The following is a 24,667-nucleotide window of genomic DNA, read 5'->3' on the forward strand; positions in this document are numbered from 1 at the left end:
TTGGTACAGGGCTGGCTTCTGTGAGGAGCTGCTGTGTGATGGAGCCAGTGCCAGCCTGGCTCCAGGATGAGCCAGCCACTGGCCAAGGCAGCCATGGTGCTAACGCCTCTGGGAGAAGGTATTTAAGAAGGGGAAAGCGCTACGGCGCAAAGCAAATTGCAGCCAGAGGCTTTGAGAGAGGAGTGAGAATGCATGAGAAGAGCAGCCTTGCAGACACCCAGGCTAGTGAAGAAGGAGGGGCAGGAGGAGCTCCAGGTGCCAGAGGTGGGATTCCCATGCAGCCAGTGGTGCAGCCCAGAGTGAAGCAGCTGCATCCCTGCAGTTCATGCAGGTGGACCATGGTGGAGCAGAGATCCACCTGCAGCCCATGGAGAAGCCCCACAGGAGCAGGTGGATGCCTGAAAGAGGATGTGACTCTGTGTGAAGCCTGCACTGGAGCAGGCTCCTGGCAGGACCTGTGGAGAGAGGAGCCCACACTGGAGCAGGTTTGCTGGCAGGACTTGTGACCTTGGGGGACCTACACTGGAGCAGCTCTTGAAGAACTGCAGCTTGTGGGAAGGACTCAAGCTGGATAAGTACATGGAGAACCGCCCCCTGAGGGAGGGACCCCACAATGAAGCAGAGAAGGACAATGAGGAGTCCACCCCGAACAGGAAGGAGCAGCAGAGACGAGTGATGAAGAGCCTGCAACACCCCTTCCCCATCCCTCTGCGCCAGTGGATGGAGAGGAAGTTGGGAATCAGGAATAAAGTTAAGCCCAAGACAGAAGGAAGCTTGGGTTGAAGGTGTTTCTAAGATTTTATTTTACTTATCCTACTCTGATTTACTTGGCAATAAACTGAATCAATGAACCCAAGCCTTGCCTGTTTTGTCTGTGACAGCAGTGGGTGAGTGATCTCTCCCTGTCCTGACCACCGCCCACCAATTTTTGCTGTATCTTCTGTCCCCTGGCCTGCTGATGGAGTGGCTTGGGTGGGCATCTGGCATCCAGCCAGGGTCAACCCACCACAAGGGTCTAAATTCATATATCAAATGGTGGAAAAGCTGGTCTACATAAGATATGTGCACAGAACAGAATAATGAGTTTTGGCAGGACATAATTGCAATTGCTGACATAATTGCAATTCAAACCTGTAGTCGTACTTTTTAAAACCATTTAGGAGATGTATTTCTGATACATAGCTTATAGATAAAATAATAATTAAGCTATTGCTCTCCCTGCATTATTGTCACTTATTTTTAAAACAGCTGCAAAATTTCTTTTCAAAGAGAAAAGCAGTGTGCCATTTTTACCCCTTGAACTGGGTAAATTCTGGAAAACATTACAAACATATCAAATGGTTTCTTTGCATGTTTTTCACCTAAATGAAATTTTCAACATATAAAAATTGCAAAAGTTAGAAGGCAGTAGGTTCACTTGAAGGCTTCTTCAAATGCTTCCTAGCTCCAGCTACTCGGGTTCCATGCAGTACAAATTTTTACCTCTGATGAGATTATATTTCAATGATAAAGCCTGGCAACTGCACTAGAAAAAGCTATAAAGACAAGAATATATCTCACAAGACTGTAGCCCTCAGAAGGAATTGGACTATTATTCTACCACAAGTAGGCAACTACCAATCTGATTGAAAAATAAAGTATTTCATTTATTTTAAACAAATCAAAAATGACCCACTAAGGAAAATGTAACTGATTGGGGTTTTTTTAAATTTTCTTGTTGGGGTATTTTCTGTTTAAAAAAAAAAAAAGCATAGAGAAAAAACATTTTTTGTTCACAAAATATAAAAAGAGTATATCGTTCTCCACAGTATTTCAAATTCTGGTTTTAGTGGGCAAAAAAAATAGCTTACATAGGGAGTACTTAATATTCTTCTAGATTAGAAAAGTCCCTGCATAGAATCAGGTCTTCCTAGTTCAATGCCAACAGCCAAACCAAGCCTCCATGGGAGCAAAAGGGCTGACCAAGTTATTCATAAAGGCAGGAAAGACAAACTTGTTAAAGGTTAACAAAGTTATAAGGAGGAGAACATATTCTGATTCATTCCCCTGGCTGCACCACAGCCGAAGGCACTGCTGTCCTCATGGGGAGAGTCAAAAGACACCAGGCTTATAAAAGCCCAGAGGGCTAAAAGTGGATAACAACCAAAAGTGATGGCTTGAAGCCATTAGTACATTTCCTTCATTTGCAAAAAGAACTTCAATATGTGCTTGAAATGCTTTGTTTTAATTTGTTAGCTGTTCTGCAAAGATCTCTTGATAATACAGAATTTTTCCACAATAAATGTTGGCCAGAACAAGTTTACTCTAGAGTTTTACTCTATCATTGAGCATTTACAAAATAAAATAAATTTAAATACGTCAGGTTGGCCAAACGCAAACCACAAATCAAAAAAACCACCAAGTAGGACCATCCTCCCTGCCAAAGCTTAATGTGACCTAATGGGAGAGCTGTGAGAGGTTAGAGTTGGTTTTTTATGTAGCTTCATGTAATATTTGGCAAACCAAACGGGCTGGGTCAGGACTCCTGATCCTTAAGCAAACATTTGATGTAATTTTTTTTCACTTTTTCACTATAATAATACTCTGCATTCTGCCCTCCTATGACCTCAGCCCCTTTTCCCCAGGGTGGGTCGGATTTAGAACCTCCTTCTTCACTTACGAGCGCCATTTGAATCAGCCCCCTTCCAGATGTGTTTCACCTCCACCCACAGCAGGCCCTGCAGGTCCAGCAAAGCGCAGAGAGGGAAAGGAGCACGGGGAGAAGGAACCGTGCCCTGGCAGCACATCAGTTGGCTCCCAGCTTCTGCCTGAGTTTATTATTCATAGCACTGGTGGGAGGGCAGGGGGCAGGGTGACTCACACAACATCTTGTCTAAATTGAAAACCAATACCAACCCACACCCCTGCAGCCGAGCTGTGGTGGGTCACCGTGGTCAGCTCTGCTTCCAGGGGCTGTCTGGGCCCCAGGGATTTGCTGCTCCAGGCTGAGCAGGTCACTCAGTATCGCTGAAATGGGAGAGAACAGCGAGTTTCTCTTTCCCTCCAGCGCCTTCAGAGAAGTGACCTCCACTGTCTGTTCTCTCTGAGAGAAGTTATTTAATGCTTGTGACAAAAGTGAGGGTCAGTGTGAAGTTACTTGAAATATTTTATAATTTGCATGAAATATCTAGAAGACAGTATCAACCCCAGCCCCAGCACCCCAACTTTGTGCTACCCTAAAAATATATAAAATTAAATAACCATCTTAACCATCATCCATCCAAGTAGGAAAAGGAATGTTATTTAGCCTGACCTCCACAATATTTCAAATGCAAGTGGACAAGAAAATTATGTTCCTAACTACAGATTGAAAGAGTAATGTAGTATGGCAGAAGTAAGAGGTATTTTCTTTCAGGTACTGCCATCAAGAAAACAATAGTTTAGCTGTATTGGATTCAAGAGCAAAGTATTTGCCTAGCAAAGTAAGAGTTAACATGTCTTCCAATAGTATTTTAAACCAAAAATTCCAGTGTTTCTGCCTTCTGCCACCATTAGAGAACTTAACTACCTTGGAATATGCGTGTATCTTCAACAGTGATGATAAGACTTTTCTCACTTGTGCTGCTGTCCGGGCTTTCCCTGTTTAACAATCCTCTGTAATCTCACCTTCTGCTTGCCTTCTTGTGCTATTTTTGATGATCAAACACCTAATCCTGTTGTCAACACAGCCTGCCCTGAGGAGGGCAAGAGCGAAGTAAAAAACTACAAAACTCTAGCACCTGTCCAGGTGCTCCCAATGAACGGGGAGTTGGGATGAGGATCCATCAGCGCTAGCCCAGGGCTGCCAGGGCACCTGCTCAGCTGAGGAGTGATAGGAAGCACCTGGGATGCTCGAGGTTGTTTCAGCCACCTGGAGCGCAGCAAAGGCAGTGAGGACAATAGGAAATGTCCTGTCGCTATGCTGCAGCTTGTACCTCCCAAGAGCTCCTTCCCTCTTGGGATCCAACAGGGAGGTGATGCCCCATGTTTCCTGCTCAAGAGTGCCACAGTGGCCCCAAGCGGTAAGGAACGAAAACTTCACGCAGAAACCTGCGAGTCTTCCCGAGGCGCAGCCAAATCCAAAATTGAAGGAATGTGTGACAAAGCTGCCAAAAGTGTGACACTTGGCAGCTCTCCCAGCTGCCTTCTACTACTTCCCTTCTAGCCCCCAAAGTATCTGGGATGTGAGTAAGGGGCAGTCTTAAGTAGCTGTTGGCCCTTTCCCACTGCAACTGCTTGGAAGGACTCTTGGCTTCTTCAGACGTCACTGGGTTAAGGTGGAGAATTTGGCTCCTGGGCCCTCTGCCCATTCCTATTCAGATGGTGGAAAGCAGCACAGGAGATGGCTGGCTCCTCCTGAATTGAGGAAAGCTTCTAGCAAAATTAGGCTCCTTTCTTCGCAAAGCTACACAGAAGAAAATAAAGCAACAGCCAAAAATCTCTGCCCTCGCTTTCTCTGAACCCCAATGTCAATTGGAGTTAACTCCCACTGAACTATATTCCAGCTAAGAACAGGAATATCTCACTCTGCTCCACAAACCAGTGTCCCCTCAGAGGTACACACCGTGCCTTCACAATCTTTTTTCAGTACCTTCAATCCTGGAACACCTTGGAAGTGAGAAATGTTGTCTTTAGCTCTTTTCCTTGTAGATAGGACACTTGCACTTCAACAAAGTCACAAAAGCCGTAAGTATAGAAAAATCTCTCCCACCTCACTCTTGCTTATAAACTCTTTTCATCTGGCTAAAATTAAATTAAAATTATTTCTTCACAGTTTATATTGATATTTCTAATATTTCATCTCCAGGGGGGGTAAAAACCCATTAAATTACCAAAGTGTTCCGTATTAGGTTACGCTCTCTACTGAACTGAATATCTCACGGACTGCTATCCATGTAAGGATAATTGTGTTTCACAATTGGGTTAACATTAAAAAGTATAATTATGTGTCAAATTTTACCCCAAAAGTTGAGCTTTGTACAAAGATGCAGGTATTCAACCAACACTGCAGCTACAAACCAAGGGAAAAGGATTATTTGCACACACAAGAAACAACTCACAGAGGAACAGAATAAAAATGGAAATATATTATACCTAAGCTATCACAAGGATAATTATTCGAATTATAATTTCAGTTGGCACAGATATATATACACAATATTTATAAAGTGTTTGAAATGTGTGAGCAATGCTTTCATATCCTACTGATAACTTGGAGGGCACAGGCATGCAATTAATTACGCAATTCTCCAGAGGAAAAAGCAGCACCGCATGGTTTCAAGTGAACTCTTGCAGTTCTTTGGAACATTCCATCCTGCTACCCATCTGACACTACTGAGCTGAATTTGAGATATCTGACACACAAAGCAGATAACCATAGCTGGCTATTTTGTCTTTTTTTTTTTTTTACAGCCCAGAAGATACAGCCTGATGTAGGGATTTAGGTTCTTATCCCTCCTGAGGCATTGGGATCATTACAAAGACCTCTCAGGAAGCTGTAGGCCAAAGTAAGACCATTTGTTTTACATGACCAATGTCTTTGACTACTGGACACTCCAAATTTAAATGTGTTTCAACATGAAATTTTTAATTGCATCTAGTCGGTGTGTTTTTAATAGAAGTTGTCTTAACAGGGAACCATGAGGAATTTAGTTTAGTACAGGAGATAGTAATTTCTGCTGGAAAGTCCATTGAAGACTATCTATGAAAACACACACATCTTTCCTTTCCTAGAATTCTGGGGTTCCATTTGGGCCTGAATGCCAGAAACCAAATGTTTCTTTTCCTACCTGTCATCCCTAAAGAAGCAATCATACAAAAAATTGTACAGAATTTTAATTTTCCTCAAATTTCTGTGAATGCAGCCACTTTCCATCTTCCTAAATTGAGAGACTTCATACAAAAGTTAAGACTGTTCTTTCATAAAATCTTATCTCCATGATTATGTCCCTCGCAGCAGCACAAGTTCCTTAGGAGCATAACCCCACTCAAATACTCAAGCACTATTTGCTCATCTGCTCCTGCATCTCAGGAGCCATTTCCTTCTGAGAGAAATTTCAAATGGAAAATTGGTTTTCTCAGTCAAGATCTGACCACTGAGCCCTCCCTACAGTGTTCAGAGCCCAGCAGGAAGTTGCCTTGTTTGAAGTGGAAATTAGAAACTGGAAAGAGGGAATAATTTTCTTCATGCATGTATGTCTTCCCTTGGTTCTCTTTGAGTTACTTAGCTTAAAATGGCCATCTGTTTACGCAGTAAGATTATTTTTAAGTGTAGGGTTGAGGTATCTTCTTTCACAAATTTTGCTTCCTCCATTTTAAAAAGAAATGGATTTTTTTTTTTTTTTATTTTAAGGAATGGGCTACTTGAGCACTGCCTTAATGTAAAGGGAAGACTTCACTGGCCCAGACTCAGGTCTCTCATGAGTTAGTGTTTGATATTCAGTGGCCCCCAATATAAACCTTATTGTATGGGTAGTATATCAGCACAGAGCAGAGATGCTGCCCAAGAATTCAGTTTGTTTTAGAGCCCTGAAAAACACCACAGTGATCTTCAAAAAGTTGCTACTTTCACCACAAATCAAGGAGGCATGGTAACCCCAAAAGAGGATGGAAGCACTGGTCATCATTCCATACGGAATGGAAGCACGAGGGACAGAGAATAGTAATTTTTTAAGTGTACAGAACGTTCAAATCTGCTTAAACACAGGGATTTTGTAGAATAGGATTAGTGAATGAAACCTGCTGTTCTACACATCCCAAACAAAAGTAGTTCAGTGACACAGTGGTACCATAATTGCATCAGGGGGCCTGTCAGAAAATTATTGAATAGCTGAAGCATTAGGTATTTTAAAATTTATTATATTTTGTGACCAAACTGGCAACTGCAGAGGGGTTGGGACTACATTACAGTGCAATAAAAACCTCATAAAACATTTAAACAAACTCACACATCTGCAGAGAGATGGGAGGTATTATGTAATGCAAGTCATTGCTAAAGTCACCTCTCACCCTATGAGCTGCTGCAGGAGCAATGTTCACTATAAAGTACCTCTGTGGTTTCTCACTCTGTCTCACTCACTCCAACCCCCAAAACACACTCAAGCACCCTCCTGCACAGATGCTATTTACAAAAAGGACACCCAGGGTTTGAGTGTGGTTTGGTGCATTTTTCAAAACTATGGGGGGGAAAAAAAAAAAAGTTGAAAATAAAAACTGAAAAAATCTGGAATTATTTTAGTTTCAAACAAACAAGTGTAGAGGCAAAGAAGATCCAAATCTCATTTCGTCTTAATCCCCATACTAAGGAGGTCTTGGATACAGGTCTTTCCTTTAACTCATATCTAACAACCTCCAGAGGATTTCACTGGATTTAATAAAGAATATTCCTTGGACAAATTCTTGACCTACATCCTAGGCTGGCATTCCTATTGTGTTTGTTCTTAGAAAATTTAACAAGAGCTCTACAGCATTCCTTTTGCAGATTGCCAGAGAGCTTATGTCTCAATTATATGCAAATGCAGATGATAATGTGTGAGGTAGGATCCACAATTTCACTCAGGGGACTACCTCAAAACCAGTCCAACAATCAACAATACTCCGTCCAAACCACAAAAGACAATGAGAGATGAGTGCTTGGAATGTTTTAAAAGATTATGGCCGCCAAATTGTTTGAAGGCAGTCAGGAATGTATACTGAGTTCTCATTAGAGTTCCTCCCTGGCTGCTCTCTTCACTGCAACATATTCAGATCAGCTCCCAGAAGACCCTTGATGAAATATTAAGTTACTGAGCTGGAAAAAACAAATATCTTCAAAGTTTCATTTCTTTCATTCTTGATTTTGTACTGACCTACTCTGAGACATGACACAACATGGGATAAGAACACTCTGCAATGCAAAACAGCATAACCACCACCTTTCCTACTATTGAAAATAGCATTATTTTTGCCAGCTGGAAGCTGAGCAGAAGCTTTGTAAAATGCTGAAATCCTTTGTAGCCTGGTGGTTTATGTGAACAGATATTATCTTAGAATACTGAAAACTTCCATCCGCTTTGTTGTTAACTTGTTTCTTTTAAGCTTTTATTTCCTAACTTAAAATTCACATTTTCATGGATAAAGGTGCAGACCAACAGCATCTATAACCCAAACTGTTAGCAGTAAAACCACTCTAAGTAGCATTATATGCTTCATCTTCCTCTGGTAGCAGCATGCCATTAGTACGAATATTCCAGCACAGGATAAAGAGAAAGGGATGACTGAGTGGGAAAAAAATTCTACTCATAATGATAGGCTGCTAAATTATTCCCAAAGAATCTCTTCCCAGCTTTAAAAACATTTTTCAGAGCTATCATGAGACGAAAGTATTAAAAAAACTGCTGAAGTAATCTAAACTCTAAATAACTTACCTACATCTCTCCCATATATTATTTGAATAATATATTAAAAGGTAAATTTACGCAGTGTCTCTTGTTTACCAGCCTACCATAAAATCATGTTGTGATCACGGATTGGAGAAGTTTTGAACTTTTTAATATTTTGGAAGAGACCTTGAAAAGAGTTCCAGTTTTATCAGTTTATCTAATGAAACCAGCTTAGCTCTCCTATGAGAGTATTCCCCTTAAATCCCATACAGTGCAACCCCATACAGTGTAATGGAAAGCTGTTCAATGAAGCACAGAACCCACCTGGCTTCGGGAAGAGCAATCTATAGGGGATATTAGGGATATCATGTCTCCATGACACCACAGAGTGGTAGGTGCAACAATGTTCAAGGAGGAGAAGCATTGACCAAATCTACTTTTGGACTTCTGACTGAAGACTTTTCAATGTCTGCGATTGGTAGAGCTCAAATTCTCCTCCAGTGGTTTTGAAAGATCAATATGCACTTCAAAACTACACTGTAAGACCTCATAAAATAAGCTCCTGGTCTTACAGTTTTGGGAGCTAGCCTAGCTGGACTCTGTAGGGAATGTGTTATCTCTGCTTAATCCTTTAGGCAGATCACTGCCAGCATGGTTCCCACAAGAATTTAAAATAGTTCAGGACTAGTCAAAGTTTATAAGGGCATTCAAGGAACCACTGTGTTGGTTTGGGAGTACAAAAGCTCAGCACTACTGTTGCTATCTGTCCTAACCATCTCTTGGTATGGCTGCTAAGAGAGTGCTTTGTGTCAGTATTTTATGACTGTCTCTCAGCAGTCCTGCAGTTCCATATTAGGCTTCTGTCCAAAAGGAAGACTATGTGTACAAAACAAAAGCTTTAAATTACCTTTGCTGACGTGAAAAGATCTGGAATGCCAGTGATGAATTAGATGCGTTCTAGGGTCCATGTAATTTTTTGTACTGAAAATTTCAAATATGTATATAGATGCACATTCTCCAGCTCAGTACCTGAAAGCAGTTATGATGAATGTTTATGAGAAAAGAAAAATAAGAAACAGGCAAGCATAGCTGATACTTCCTGGATACATTGTCCCACATCTAGCCGCGTGTGACTTAAGAGTCTTTTTGGGCTACTCATGTCATCCTGCATCCTCTGAATTCAGCAGATTATGAATTTATGATGGTTCCAAAAAGGAAAGATATTCAAATTAAATAAAGTCTTAAAAAAAGAGAAGTATAGTTCCAAAATTTCAACCCACAACAATTTAATTTAGAATGTGCTGTCAGCTGAAAAGTGTGTTAGCTTCAGTGTGAGACAGACCAGTCGCTAAAGGTTTGGGTAGCTGAAGCACAACACAATTATTACAGTTTAATTAATTTTACAGTAACCTATGTTCGAGTTATCTCAAAGAGTTGCTAACATTCCTAACAGACAACAATCATGGTGTGTTTCTTATCAACAGATAAACTCCTGTGTCATTAAAATGAAGTTAATTGCTCATTGACTTCCACTTTCTGTTGGAAAGGCCACTTTTTAAAACTTTCAGTGCAAGCTCAGTAAGTTCCTCATATCCCAAAAGTAAGTAAAATGGTATCTTTAGTAAAGATCCTCTGACAGAACTGTGTCTATATTTATCTGATTTAGAAACAAACTCTAACTTAACATTCTCCCAAGCACAGAAAAGTGAAAGTCATTTGATATTTGAGTACATTCTAAAATATGATTAACAAATATCTATCAATAAAAATTGCATTGGTTCTTCTAGGACAGAACATCAAGGAGTTGCGCCTTAGAGGAACGCACAATCCAAAGTTTCACAGTAGCACAGTACTGAAAAATGCATAAATAGCATTTGTTAATCATGAAACATCGGTGAAGCTGCTAGAATGAAAAAAAACCCAACCCTGAGAAGTGACATCACCGACAAAAACAAATACATAGATATTCAAGGAAAATGCACTTTTCTCTAAGAAGCTTAATCTCCATTAAGTGAGCGATTTTGTGCCTTATTAAGACAACAGAACTCCCAAATACAGAGCACAGAGGAGCTGTAGATTTCTTTCAAACGAAATGACTCCAGCTACTTATAGAAAATTGGTCAGCCATGGTTTTTACTGTGCACTCAAGAGCAGAGAGAATCCAAGCACAAATAACAATCTCACTGTTAAAGCAAATGCCATTTATAAGACTGTGTTTTACTAAGTGTAGAAATCACACAATGTAGTTTAAAGGCTATTTTACAGTTTTCTTGGAGGAAATAAATCACTGTTCTCAGTGATCATTCTTATGTCACTGATGTGCAATAAACAGCACAAGAATGTAAGACTGCTGTACCTGATGTCCTTGGCTGCTGCAAATTATAGTAATTCTGGGTCAGTCAATGAAGCCCCTTCAATTGACATAACAGTGTAAATCTAGAGTCAACTATGAGAAATCCAGTCTAGCTTGATATTCCTTCAACTGTGTATGAAGTGATAACTAAATGAGTACATGTAAAATTAATATACTTCTATAGGCATATATAAAAGAAGTAAGGACTGGAGCTGATGACTTAAAATGTCTTCAGTCTTGTATCTTTATCATTACCCCTCAGAAAAAAAGTTTCCATGACTGTGATCATCAAACGAAATGCAACAATTTTGGTTTGTTTGTGAATCAGCAGTATTGACGAAAAACAGCAACAAGTTTAATTATGAATTCTAATTTTTGGTCTGTCTGATTGATTGAGAACCAGACAATTGGAAGGATATCACAAAAATATTTTTGTATAGAATAATATACTAGTCTATTAAATACAACAGCCTGAAAAAATGCTTCAAAATATTAGATATTTCTATTGAAGTTGTCTGTGGGATTTTTGGGGCTTTTTTAGATTTTTCTTCCTTCGTTTTCCACACAGCAGAAACATTAGAAATTCTACGCTTAATGACAGAATGTCAGAGGACACGCCCTCTTGGGAGAAAATGAGTTCTGGAGGCATCACCAGCTAAGTCTTACGCTTTCAACAACTGCTCATTACTCCAGTTAATCCAAATCCTGAATTCTGACCTGCCAGAGAACAGCACGTCACACAGCCGAGGGGGAGACGAAAATTCAGTTTTCAATACAAAGTATTCAGTCTCACCCCACGTCCTAGCAGTAACTGGAGCTGTTTCGGCAGCTGGTGGCTGCTGTGCCCGTGTGCCCACACCATCTCAGTTTTCACAAATCTTACTGGAATTTGAGCAGAGGTGAGGCAGGGGCCACTCTGGTACACACACAGGAGGAACTAACTTCTATCTGGCTTTTATGCCTGCATGAATGTGCTACAGTAGTGCCTGCTGAGTGTGTAAGGGAAGTAACACCTGGAAATTCTCCAGCTATTCATAATATTACTCCTCTATCAGAGGAGGCCTGACTAAAGATTTGGAACAATTGTCTTGAAAGTGGACATGAGAAAAGTCTACAACCACAGAAGCTTATCCAAGTAACAATTATGCTTCAAGCTTCATTGATACAGATAGTCGTAAATGAAGAAAATGTAAGTCCACGTTCTGACTACTTCATTCCTGTCAATTAGACTGAATAATATTGACACACCAAATTCTGTGTGAGTGATGTGGCTAAATCCCCACTGACTCCAGCCCTATAATCTCAGTCAGCCTGATCTCCCGCAGCAAGAAAGTGGGATTTTTTAATTATTTGTTCTATTCGTACATAAAAGGTACAGGACAGATGATAAACTGGTAAATGCAGGCTTATCTAGCCCACTTGGTCCAAGAAAAAGCCATCTGTACAAAAAACTCCTCTAACAAGAGACTTAAAAACTCTTAGTTGGGGATTAAATGGCTAACTGTATTCCCATTGCCCTTTAGAAGCATGAGAAATCCAGGAAAAGAGGGTGGAGTAAGCTGAAAAGAAGCTAGTTACTCAAGGACAGTTTATGCCAATTCAAAAGAAAAATTAGAATTCTTTCCAAAAACAGGGAGTTTAAGTGAAAGTCACAATCTGTGTTTAGACCATTTGTGTGGGATTTCATGTTGAGGAATGTGTTTGTTTAGTTTTCAGGAGAAGCAGCCATACTTACCGTAACCCCAGAGATACATGAACTCTATTAAAACACATTTCAGTAGCACCGCCCAGGAATTACCACTCCACAGCGCAATTTTGTACAGAGCCACAGTACAATGGGCCTTTCCTTCTTCCCTTTGAACATTTCTTTCTCCTACAAGTAGGGCTGTGGGGACCATCCCCAAGATCCATCCTTGAGAAGGGTTTTCTGTGCTTTGGCTTCTGCTCATCTAGAGATGACATCTCACTTGTCACTTTAGTAACATCAGGGCTCTAAATGAAGAAAGGGTCCAAAAATTCAAATTTGTCCTCCCTTTCCCAGAGCTTGCAAGACAACAACGTTGAGCCTGAGTCTCAATAAACATAAGGAAGTTGTCACAGAGAATCAGAGCTATATCACAGGAGGTATTCCCTGAAACAGCTCCCAAAGGTTTGCTGTTTTGCCAGCCAGTGGAAACCAGAGTTGCAGGCTGGCTATCTCAGTTCCCTTGGCAGTGTCTGGTGAGAGACTTCAGGAAAGAGTCCTCAAAGGGAACAAGTTGAGCATGGAGCCATGTAAGACTCACCTACAGCGAATGCCTTGGAAGTGGGTTTGCTTTACTGCTGAAACTAGAATATGTTAACGCAACACAGACAGAATTCCAGCCAGTAAACCTACACCAGCAGTGGATGTGCTGTGGTTTCCAGCAGGGATACGTCAGGACTGGGGTGCAGACACAGCCAGCACAGTCCGAGATGGTGGTGCAGATGTGCTCCTCCCTCTGGACTGCGGAGGAAAGTGGAATTCCAGCTCCCTCACACACCCACCACCCATGTGCAGGGCCAGGGCTCGCCAGCCTTTCTGATCCAGTGATTTCAACCCACATCTATTGGGTCAGAAAGGATGCAAGAACGAGGAAAGCAAAGGGAGGAGAACAGTTTATTGATTTTTCATGTTTTGCTGACTTGAAGGAAATGTTCATCAGGCCAGCAGAGGGAAGAGAGCACAATTTTTCTTAATTCCTAGAGACGTGCCCAAACAACCAGACTAGAGTATTTTCCTCTGCTCGTTCATAAACACACACACACCAGTGACTCATAACTGCTAATTAAAATCAGATGTGGGTGATTCCATAGATAGCCAGAGGAAATGAACCAGTGAAAATACTGATCCTATGGTTTTCTGGCATAGTCAGATAACAGAGTGGGCATTTGGAGATTAAAAAACTGTTTTAAGAAACAGAGGATGGCTCTTATTTAAGCCTTTAAAAATTGACTTTGTGACCAAGGCCAGAGCTCACATAGATACAGGAATACATGAAATTCCTGAGGCTTCTCAGGGCTCAGAGGAGCCCAGGGAAAGATCTCGGCAGGTTTTCCGGTACAGGTATCTCTCGGAATTTCACGCAGCTAAACTCCATTCCAAAAGATGGAGAAATTTATCCCTGTTGTTACACCTACTTTATACAACATTTCTGCCAAGTTCTAAATTATCACAGGGGAAGAGAAAGGTTTAACTACAGTGCCTGAAGGGCCATCAAAAAAATAGCAAAATGGAGCATTTTTCTGGCGTTCTTAGGCTCCCCTCCCACGCGCACATAAAAAATAATCTCTGATCAGGTGAACAAAATCAATGTGACATTAATAGAAACTCAGCCTTTTCCTATTTTTGGAGGCAAAAGAGCATTGTCCTCTCTCTTCAAGACAAACTGTCATAAACTGGACCCACAATAGCTTGGCTTTCAGAGTATTTTACATTGCATATGTCAATACTGCTTTTATCACTAATTGTATTTTTGTATTGCAGAAATTTTATTTTTCTCTTGGATCCTTATTTCCCATAAATAACTTTCTTTAAGTTATATATGGCTTCATATGTGCTGTGCACATCCAAATAACAGAACAATGGGTGACTCACTCCTTTTCTGTCATGAGATTGAAATAGATTCTGCATTTCAAGTCAGGAGAGGAGTTGACTTGGTGCAATTTGCCAGAATCAATCTCTTGTCTTACTTGGAGTTTGCCATCATAGTCCCCCTCACCTTGTACCAGGATCTGGGAGATATCAGGTATAAGAGAAGGCATAGTTTGTTAGCTTTCTGTCATACAGGGAATATTTTTCCCTGTGAAAACTCCTACTCCTCAGTGTTCTTGGTACTGAAAGGCTCCTCAGCAGGATGGAAAATACAGTCTTTGGCTTTGGTACAGATTTGTTTCTTCAAGTTTTGACTGTGCCTCAGTTTTGATTGTCCATAAATGTCAAAACTAAGCACCTATAATGTTCTGCACGTTTTATACTCTCTGGACGTTTTGACTTCAGAAAATCTGACACCATTTTATGACATGTAATAGTTATTTCCAGAGCAATAAAAAGAATTTTCTACTCAATAGCCACCTCTGACACATGGAATAAGCCTCGAGCAAAATTAGGTCTCTGATATATCAATACAATGTATTAAGTAGAGATTAATGAGCTTGATCTTAGTCTTCAGGTTAAATAATTGATGCACTTGCAACAGTCTTTCAAGACAGCTCTGACAAATAATGTGTGTATTATTTATTGATAATTATAGTTGCACTGCTGACTTTTAGGACATTGATTCTGCTAAACACGTATGAGTAACAAAAAATGCAAACTGTCATGATTTAGATTAGCGTGCCAAGACTAAGCCATTTCAAGCATAAGCTGAAGCATTTGCTATCACAATGCTTTCTGCACGGTCCTGCAAAGTTCTTTGGAAGAATTAGAAACAAAATAATCACACAAATCCTGAAGTTGTAATTTGTGATTAGAAGCAAAGTGCTACAAAAACAGGAGTCTGATTTTTGCCTCCCTACAATAAGAGGAAATGGCAAGTGTGTGTTTAGGGAAGATGCAAAAACTAAAAGTCCGCTGAGTTTCTTTACTAGTCATAAAGGTATTTCAACAACTATTTCAACTTTCTGTCATTTTATAATACACTAAAAATAACATATAAAACCACTGTGTTTTGAGGTTTAATGAATAAACCACTGTAGAAAGTGCTGTTCATCAAACATAATTTTCACTACACACATCTCTTGTAACTTCCTGTGTATCAGCCAGCGTATCCCTTTACTCTTATTCACACAGAATTTTTTGAGAAGGATAGAGCACAATGGTATCATGCTGCCTCATCCACTCATAGCGTTAATAAAATGTTAATGCTGTAGCAGTTTTTAAAAAAAAAAAAGTTCTGGTTCTAACCCTTTGAGTGGAAGAGCCCTCAAGCACGCTGTCATTGACAAAACCCCCTGATTTTGAAAGTTAAATTTTTCTCGTTAGCAAGGTATAGCCCAACAGTGCCTTTACTGTAGTCTTGCATGAAAATAATAATTTTTCTGTACTTTTCCTATGACAAATTTATTTTTCCTATATGCTTTTACTGGCTGGTGCAGTTGGCATGGCTTGACTGACAATGAGCCAGAAAGATGTTGAGTGTAGGGAAAACTCACAGCTCTCTCAGCTGCTGGCACAGGGGAGGGGGAAGAGCATAGCAGAAGTGATGCATTCAAGCACAGCCCTGTGAGTTAGCATTCCCTGCCTGCCAGCTTGGGAACACTGCTGCCAGTGCATGCAAATGCAGATTATTCAAACCCCTGTAAACTAAGAGAAGGTGTTGGAAACTAACTGCACAGAAAAACATAGCAAAATGTTGTAAGTGTTCATCAGCTGCGTGAGCAAGTGTGTGCTGTTATTTGAGCCCAGGATTTTAAGAGGTGAAGTCAATTTGCAAATTAAAACTATCGTGCTTAAAACAAAACCTACTAAAGGATGTCTAGAGCACCTGTAATGTTTTACTGTGTTTTGTTACCAGAACAGACTTTTAGCTCTATTAGGACACCAATCTGATGTATTCTTATCATTTATGAGAACACCACTGGATCACAACACTGTAGTTGAGTCCTAGGGAGAGCACCTTAATAATTCTATGTGGTTATAGAGTCTGTCAGGTGATACAATGCCAAAGGAAATAGTAAAGTTGGTGGTACTGAATAATAAATTTGTATGTTAACAACTCATCTTAAATCTCCAGAGTCCCAGTTCACTACTACCTGGACATTAGTGATTTGAAGATATCACTACCTATGATTTGAGTTTTAAGATGACATTCAAAGAAATTTTGTGAATTTTCATCCAAACACATGAAAAGGAATCAGGCTCTTCTGATTTTTAAACAAATCCTAGTTATGCACATGCCTTCAGAAAAGTAAATTAGAAAAAGCTCAGGAAATGAAAACACATATTAAAGAATTATTATCATGCTTTGTAAAAAAAGAGGAAAATCCCTTTGTCAGATTAGACAAAAGTAGTTCTGAATCAATGAAGTTGAATGACAATGCACACGTGGTTCTTCTGATCTAAGAAAGCCCAGAAGACCTAAAAATGACACAGGACAACATTATAAGTGATAGCAAAAACATACAAGCATGATGAGCTAATTATCCAGTCCAACAAATGCCCAAAAACTCTTCTTCTTCTTACTTCAGTAAGCTATGAAATCCAGGAAAAAAAACAAAAGCATACTCTAATGAGAAGCAGATACCAATTCCAAAAGAATTTATCTCAATAAATGCTAAAGCAGACATTGACAATAGAACACATACATTAGGAGCTCAAGCACTTTCTTTTTGGAATCTGTGATGAGAGAAACCAAAATGAATATGACACTCTCTGAGTGGCCTAGGTTTAGCTGTAAGCAGTCTTGGCCAAAAAGTGCATTTAATAGAGTATACCTAAGATCCAGTGCTGCATGTATTTGAAAAGGAATGGCAGGGAGGAATACAAAGAGATGTTCTGCAAACACAATCAAGTAGATACCAGATCTAGAAGCTGAAAAGCTTTAGAAACTGCATTACTTGTGATATTTTTGAGAAGCGGGAAATGACAAGTAGGTTCTGTGGCAAGGAGTTTATTTTAATGGAACAGCAGTAAAAGGAATGACACAGTGGAAGCATTTTGTGTGGTCCTGTTCATATTTTCACTGGATGGACAGAGTGCTGATTCCACCATAAGCTTTTATTAACAGCCAAATCCGACAAGATGTGATTTTAAGCTAAAATATATACATATATAAATTGTTTATTATTTAAATTTCAAAACAAGCACAGCATTCAGACTAAGAATTAAGCTCTTGCCAATTTTGTAGAACATAACACTACGAAGGTTATGTATCAGTCTAAATATTTTCTCAGTGTACTGTGATGAGAAAACAGTTAGGGTCTTTTCCCCTCCCCCTTTCTTAAACATACTCCTTCGCAAAATCTTGCTTTTTGGTGTTACTGAAATGCAATATTTAATTATCAAATCATAATGTTTCTACTCAGTTGGCTCCACGTTCTACACAAGTTTTGCCAAGAGCAAAAAGCTGAAGGACTTAATCACAGAAAAATGTACAAATGGCAGCAACAAATAAATCCATAAGGTCCATTTAGTTCAACAACCTGTCCCTGCCAGGAGCCCAGGGAAGCAGCCACTGGGTTCTTTGATAGTTTCAAGCACTTTCTAGTGCTTTGGAGAGTGCTCTGAACAGCAGAGAAAAATCTTCACCTTTGAACCTTACACACACACACATTCCTTTTCCCACATTTGTTGTCCCCTGTAGTCACTTTGTTTCTTCAAATTCTTGTTTCCCTTACTCTTTTCCAAGCAAAAGCTGTTTGGTCCTGTTAGGGCTTGACAGCATCCTGCTCCTAGAAAGGCACTGGTATAGACCAATGCCAGCAAGCAATTCCCAAGGGAACAGTGTAGGAGGACAAGCATGGTATTTCACACAGTACTCCAGAAATCTCCAACAATTTATGGCCTTCCTTTTGGATTTCATATTCTACAAAGGATTTTGCTTCCAAGAATTTGTTCAGTCCTGTCTAGAAACTACACAAAAGCTTAAAATGTCTCCAACCTGCTTCAGTCAGTTTTAAGCTACACAGCTTAAATAGAGCTTTAAGAACAATATACTTCTATTTACTTTGAACTTCTGCTGACATAATGTGATATCTTCTCTTTTTTTTGTACTGAAAACACAAAGGGAGAGGGAATCAAATCAGTCCCTCCCCACTCCACAGCATTCATGATTTTAATCAGTTCATTTGACAGGGCTCATTTTTTAGCAGGCTGCTTTTGAATAGGTGCGTGAAACAAGGAATTACATTCAGAGAAGGGATTTGTCTTGAGGTAGCACTCCTTTCTAACCCAGTTCACCCACCCTGATGGTAATAGGAGCTACCATGAATCAGGTGGGGAGACACCTTCTGTGCCTTAATTATCCACCAGGATGAATAGACTGGCTTGGGTTGGTTGTTTTTTTTTCTTTGGCTAGGGTTGTTTTTTTCTTTGGCTGCTCTTCTTTTGGGTTGAGTGCTTCAGGACCACCAGAGCACAAAAAGGCTCCAGATGATCCAAATTGTCTTTGTCAAACACTTTCTTGCTTTCAGCAGAGCTTTTGCATTTAGGAGGTTGAGTTTAGAAGCTCCTGATAGCCCAGATGTGCACTGGTATTTGAAGGCCACACAGATATTCGTACTTTGAGACAGTCAAGATGGTTGAAAGGTCTATCTGATACAAAGAGAACCTTGCATGACAGAAAAAAAATGGCTTTTTAACACTACTTAATAGATTTGGTGTGCTACAGCCTTACACCAGGAATCAAGAACCATCAAATAGCCCCCAAAAAAGCCTGCAGTAATGAAGGTATGCCCGGGTTGAAACCCACTGCAAATCTAAGGGGAAGGGGGCAAGAAAGAAGAAAGAAAAGTTAAATAATGACAGAGCTTGAAAAGCGAGAGTGTGAATAAGCCTGGCTCACACGAGCAGCCCAGGAGAACGGGGCAGGAGGAGTTACTCTGCTGCTTTTATTACCATACAGACTGCACACTGGGGAAGCAGATTCACAGCAGGGTGCTGCAGACAGTGCTAGGTTAAAACTCTCTCAGAGCTCACCCTGGGACACTGCTACTCCAGCACAAATCCCTCCTGGAAGCTATAAAAAAAAGCATGAAAGAACAGAGATATTTTCAGTACAAATACCCTTGGCAGGCTGTACCTATATAGAAAGATACTTCAAGCAGACTGGGGAAGCAAATAAATGATTTTAAAAACTCCTAGTCTATAAACCCCAAATAAAATTAGCTATTCTAATGTACTGAAGCTTAGCCAGTTTCTGCAGAGAATGAATTTTATACCAAATGGGAAGGTCCACACAAAGTGACAAAAGCACATTGCCCAGAAGATGCTATTTGGTGAAATGTGAAACATTACCCAGGGTTCATTCCCTCTCACAGATCTCTTCCGAGTTTCTCAAAACTTAGCCAAATTGCAACTCTGTTAGCTGAAATTTCCCATACCAGCTGTCTGCCTCAGGCTGAATTTATTTTTGAAAACTCCAGCCAAAACTATTCAGCCATTTCAGAGAAATACTCTCACAATCTTTTATTTGGAAACTTTTAGCACTCGAATGCTTTAGAGTTTCTGAAATTTGATGGGAACAGAGAGAGAGCAGGATATATACATAGAAACATTTATTAAAATCTGCCCAGTTTTGGCCAAGCCTAAAAATGCACACCCCACAGAACAATCCTGAACATAATCCGGTGTGAAGCTACGGGGCAAAGTCAACATTTTGCTGTAATAGCTGCTTTCAGGTATTGTATCCCTGGGCTGGGTTAAGTATTATAACCAAAAGCAGAAAAATCTCTCCCCTGTGCTCTCAATTAATCTCATCATCTGTGACTTCAGCAGGATGGGAAGAGAGCTGACAGGGAGAATATGTATTATGCAATGTGGGGAGGAAGCATGTGGTATTAATTGGGACTAGCTGGCAAAGAAAGGAAAATCTACAGGATTAGTGGAGGGAAAATGGAAAATTAGGGGATTCGGGGGGATATTGAGAAAATGAGTAGTGGGTGAGAAAACATATGACTAAATAAGATACAAAATGCTGCCACAGTAACTGGGAAAGGGACAGGGAGTTCTGGGGAAGGAAAATAGGGGTTAGGGGAAAACTAAAGCCTAGGGTGGAAAAGTGCTCGGACTTGGGGATGAGACTGGGCCAGTTTGAAGAGTAGGGAGGAAGCAAGCACTGCAAATGAGCAAAGCAGGGTCCAGACATGGTAACTTCTAGAGAAAAAAATTAGGGCTGCCATCAGAAGCCAGAGAAATCAACTAATTGAATGTAAAATTTGTCCCCAGTGAGTGAATTACATAGTTTTTAATGGAAAGGTTTCTGGTTTTTGGGGATTTTTTAAGGTTATCCCTTGAGCTGAATAGAATGAATGAATGATGCAAGCCTCTGCCTTCAGCAACACCTGAGAACGCCGGGTGAACTTTCACTAACACTTTGGAAAATCTGAACCAGAGCTTTCAGAGTAAATCCTCCAAGAGACAATGAGTGATCACCTATGAAAATATTCAAGTGACTTTGCTAGAGTCATTGTGTGGGAAAATAAAGATGGAATCCAACTTTCCAAACAGCAATCTGTCTTAATCACAAAACCATGTCCTCCCTTTCTGCAAGGCTTCACCTCATTCACTCCATACTTTTCAAATTTCCAGAAGAGCTAGAAGTAATAGACTCCTTTTGCTATGTTATTTTGATTCACTCTTAAAATAAGGGGAGGAAAAAGGAACACATAATCATATACAAAAGACAGCATAAATTATGGGAATGGCAGGATTGTACAAACTATTTGGATAATCCTGACTTTTGACAACATAGATTTGCCTGTCATTACAAATTTCCCAAGACATGTATATCAATCTTTTTCCATTTAATACTCAAGAACTGATTCTCTCCTGGCTTGCACTGTTCCACTGGTTTAATGCCTTTGCCTTATGCTAACATGAGTTAATTCTTCTATCTGGAAGAAATGAAAACTTCATTATCTGGAGGAAAGCAGTCTGAACAGCCATTTATACACCAAAAAAAAAAAAAAAAAAAAAATTCTGCGTCATCCAGGGATGACACAAACACTTTGTTGGTAAATATCTTAGACAAATAACTTCCTGGTTTTCTGGTATACCCAGATGAACTTATCACCTTTTAGAAGTACAACTACTTGATAAAAAGCCTTCATAAAATATGAAAATGAAAGAAACAGACAGAAAAATCCCATCACAAACAAGGAATAATTAAAAGCACATTGTTTGGTGGTGGTTTTTTTTGGTTTTTTTTTTTTTTTTTTTTTTTTTTAGTATTCTTCCTTAACCTCTTCTTTCCACCTGTGATAACAAACACCACTTTTTTTTTATTATTACCTACTTCATTGCTTTATTGGAAGGCCTTAAAAATTAAATTGAATAATCAGAGCATGGAAACACAGTAGAATTGGAAATCTGGGATGCAGCAACATCTGAGAACATGTGCTCCCACTGAGATTTACATCTCTACCTACTACAAAGCTTTAGGATAACTTGAGACTTAGTTGAGAAGCGACAGAACATAAAGACTCCTGGCTTTTCAATAAATTAATGATAGAAAATCAAACAGAATGAAGATATACATAACGTGTACTGAGAGATGAGCTATCCCTGCTAGAAATTAACAATAGCCTGGAAGATTTCAGTAGGATTTCAGTTTAAACCTTTGTCTCACTAATATTCCCACTGATTTTCCAATGGAAAAATGCACCTTTAGAAAGTACTGTACTTCTCCCCTGTCAACTGCCAAGTAATGGGAAATAGTATCAGTTAGAACAGATGAAGAAGCATTACATATGAAATATTTAAGACTAATCTCAACTAAAAGTAGAATAAGCTTTAGTACTGAATACAAGAGGTCACAGGATCCTGGCCTAGCAGTAGATCCTATATTAAAAATCACAGATAAAAACATTGCAAAAAATCAAAAATCACACCCAACAAAACATGAGGATTAAATGAAATACAATTGAAAGATTAAATTATATGGGTTTATTCATTCTTAATAGAAATTCTCTTCAGAGATGTGTGCCCCAGATTAAAGATTCTACTCTGAAGCACCAAAATGAACACCTCTTTATTTCATACCAATTTTCAATGGCAATAGAATAACCTGAAGCAGTTGTGTAGAAAAACAGGTCAAACCTTTGCAAAAGAACAGTAAGCTCACCTTTTACTTGAAATTTCTAATCATCTTAAGCAAAGAGAGAAACATTTTTAAAGAAAATGCACAAAAACAGAGAATAAGACAATTCCTTTCCTGAAGTGTTTTCTAATTAAAATGCCCAGACATTACTTTATCATAAATTATTTGCTTGTCATGGTAATGTTTTCTTAGGGTGAATGAGACTTGTTTATAGAAGCTTTCCTCTCTGCTGCTTCACATTACGGATTATATGCCAGTACAAAAATATGATAAATACTGAAATGAAACAGCCATTAGGAATTTTGTTTAGATCATTCTGCAAGCTAGACATTGTCACCTACACAATATCAGTCATATACTCGAGGATATTAAATACTCCAAAAGTGAAGTGTTGCAGAGCTCTGTATAAGCTGTCATCTTATACAAGGAATTTTTACCTGCTAATTGTAAAAGACTTCAACAAATTACTTGTTCATACTACATTGCACTCGTATGGATTTTAATTTTGTATGTTGAAAGAAGCATTTGAGAAACTTCCAAAACTTCTCCAGGTTTGCCTCTTTTTATCTATCTAACTGGGAAGTCACTGATGCCATTTAATTTCCTTAAATTAGAGTATTAAATATGGGCTAAACTGTTCCCCTACAGTTATTTATAATTATAATAATAATTATATAGTTATTTATAATTAACAGCAGTAATTCACTTCAGTGGGATCAGAGTTCAGGTATTTAATGTTTCCAGTGATCCCAAATTTACTTTCTCACTTCATATATAATTATGTCTGGATTATATCTTCTAACAGCATCGAGTATTAGCATCATTTTCATTACCTGGGCTTTAGGGTTGGGGCTTTATTTTTTTCCATTCTTCCATTGAACTAAAGCACGCTAATACTGTTGACTGCTGCAAGAGAGGTTCATTCTTTGGTGCAAATGGAGAAGCTGTCACAGTCAATTGTTAGGCTGACGTAAACCAGCTCGTTGAAATGTCAGCCCGGAGTTACAGCAAATATGTCACGTGAAGGATGACTTTCAGTTTGCTTCCACGAACAATGTTTAATGATGCTTTATGCAGCTTTATAAAAGCACCTTAACGCCTTTCTGATCTAAACCAGAACACTTAAGTATTCCAAACCAACAGCAGACCACCCAATACCTTTGCCTGGAAGCCTCAGCAATCCCATCTTTAGAGGGACATACTCTGTCCCTACTACTATGTCCCTATACTATGAACATTTTAATTGCATTTAGATTATTGTCTCGTGCTCCTGCAAAAAACTATTGCATTTAATTAAAGAAGTAAAGTAATGTGGTAGTTAAATATTAAATAAGCAGCTATTTTTGTGTTTACATGCAAAGGAATGCAAAGCATTCTTATAATCAATGTATCAGTGTTAATTAACCATTAAGACAGAATGACAAAATTTAGGAATAAGAACACAAAGCTTACCAGGAATTAAACAACTCAGGTTCTGAAAGCACAGCACTGTAGTCCTTGTTATAACCATGGGCTCTTCAGAGCCCCAAACCTCTACTTCCCCCATGCAGGCAAGCACATGCTGAGGTCAGTCTGAATCACCCTGTGATCTCAAAGAATTGAGATACATTCTCCTAAAGCTGCAGAGCTTACTGGCAAACTCAAGAAAAATATCCACTAAAAATTACCTCCATAATTCATTGACACAGCAAAACACAGTAACACTATAATGACCATTTATTTCATTTAGGCCTGGCAGAACAATTAACTCTTTGTATATTACTAAGCAGACCCATCCTGAAAATACAGGTCATAGAAAAAGCCACTCACCATTTTGAAGCAAAGACGCACATTTGTGGTTGACAAACGGCCAGAGTCTCTGGGAGTTCCTGAGAAGTTTACTAGAGTAGCTTCTGACTCTCCCTTTTTCTTTACAGGGTGTAGTGCAATTCAGCTCTGATTACTAGGTGCAGTCTTATCACCCTGACTCACTTCAGGTGAGGTGAGTTGCCTGAGCACCTGTTTCACTTGCAGTTCTTGAGTCCGGGCAATTGCAACTCTTGCTGGCTGCTGCTGTGTGAAAGGTGGGGGTTTTTCAAGCAATGACCCAATGCCTAGAGCTGTGGCTTGCCCTCTTAGGTGAGGCAACAATTTGCCTTCCCAATATCTGGTAGCTCTCC

The 24,667-nt window shown here is 39.5% G+C and overlaps 1 long non-coding RNA gene across 2 annotated transcripts; it reads right to left on the reverse strand.

Moving 5' to 3' along the window:
* Positions 1 to 349: 349 nt before the first annotated feature.
* LOC120753468 (uncharacterized) lies at positions 350 to 24,478 on the reverse strand. 2 transcript variants are annotated; one of them, XR_005701102.2, is made up of 4 exons: positions 24,318 to 24,478; positions 23,961 to 24,090; positions 9,286 to 9,407; positions 350 to 455 (listed from the first exon to the last, which is right to left on the reverse strand). It is a non-coding gene; the product is annotated as an uncharacterized LOC120753468 (long non-coding RNA). The 2 variants fall into 2 exon arrangements; XR_005701103.2 differs by lacking the exon at positions 23,961 to 24,090.
* Positions 24,479 to 24,667: the final 189 nt, after the last annotated feature.

Source organism: Hirundo rustica, chromosome 5, assembly GCF_015227805.2.
Source record: "Hirundo rustica isolate bHirRus1 chromosome 5, bHirRus1.pri.v3, whole genome shotgun sequence".
Taxonomy (NCBI): domain Eukaryota; kingdom Metazoa; phylum Chordata; class Aves; order Passeriformes; family Hirundinidae; genus Hirundo; species Hirundo rustica.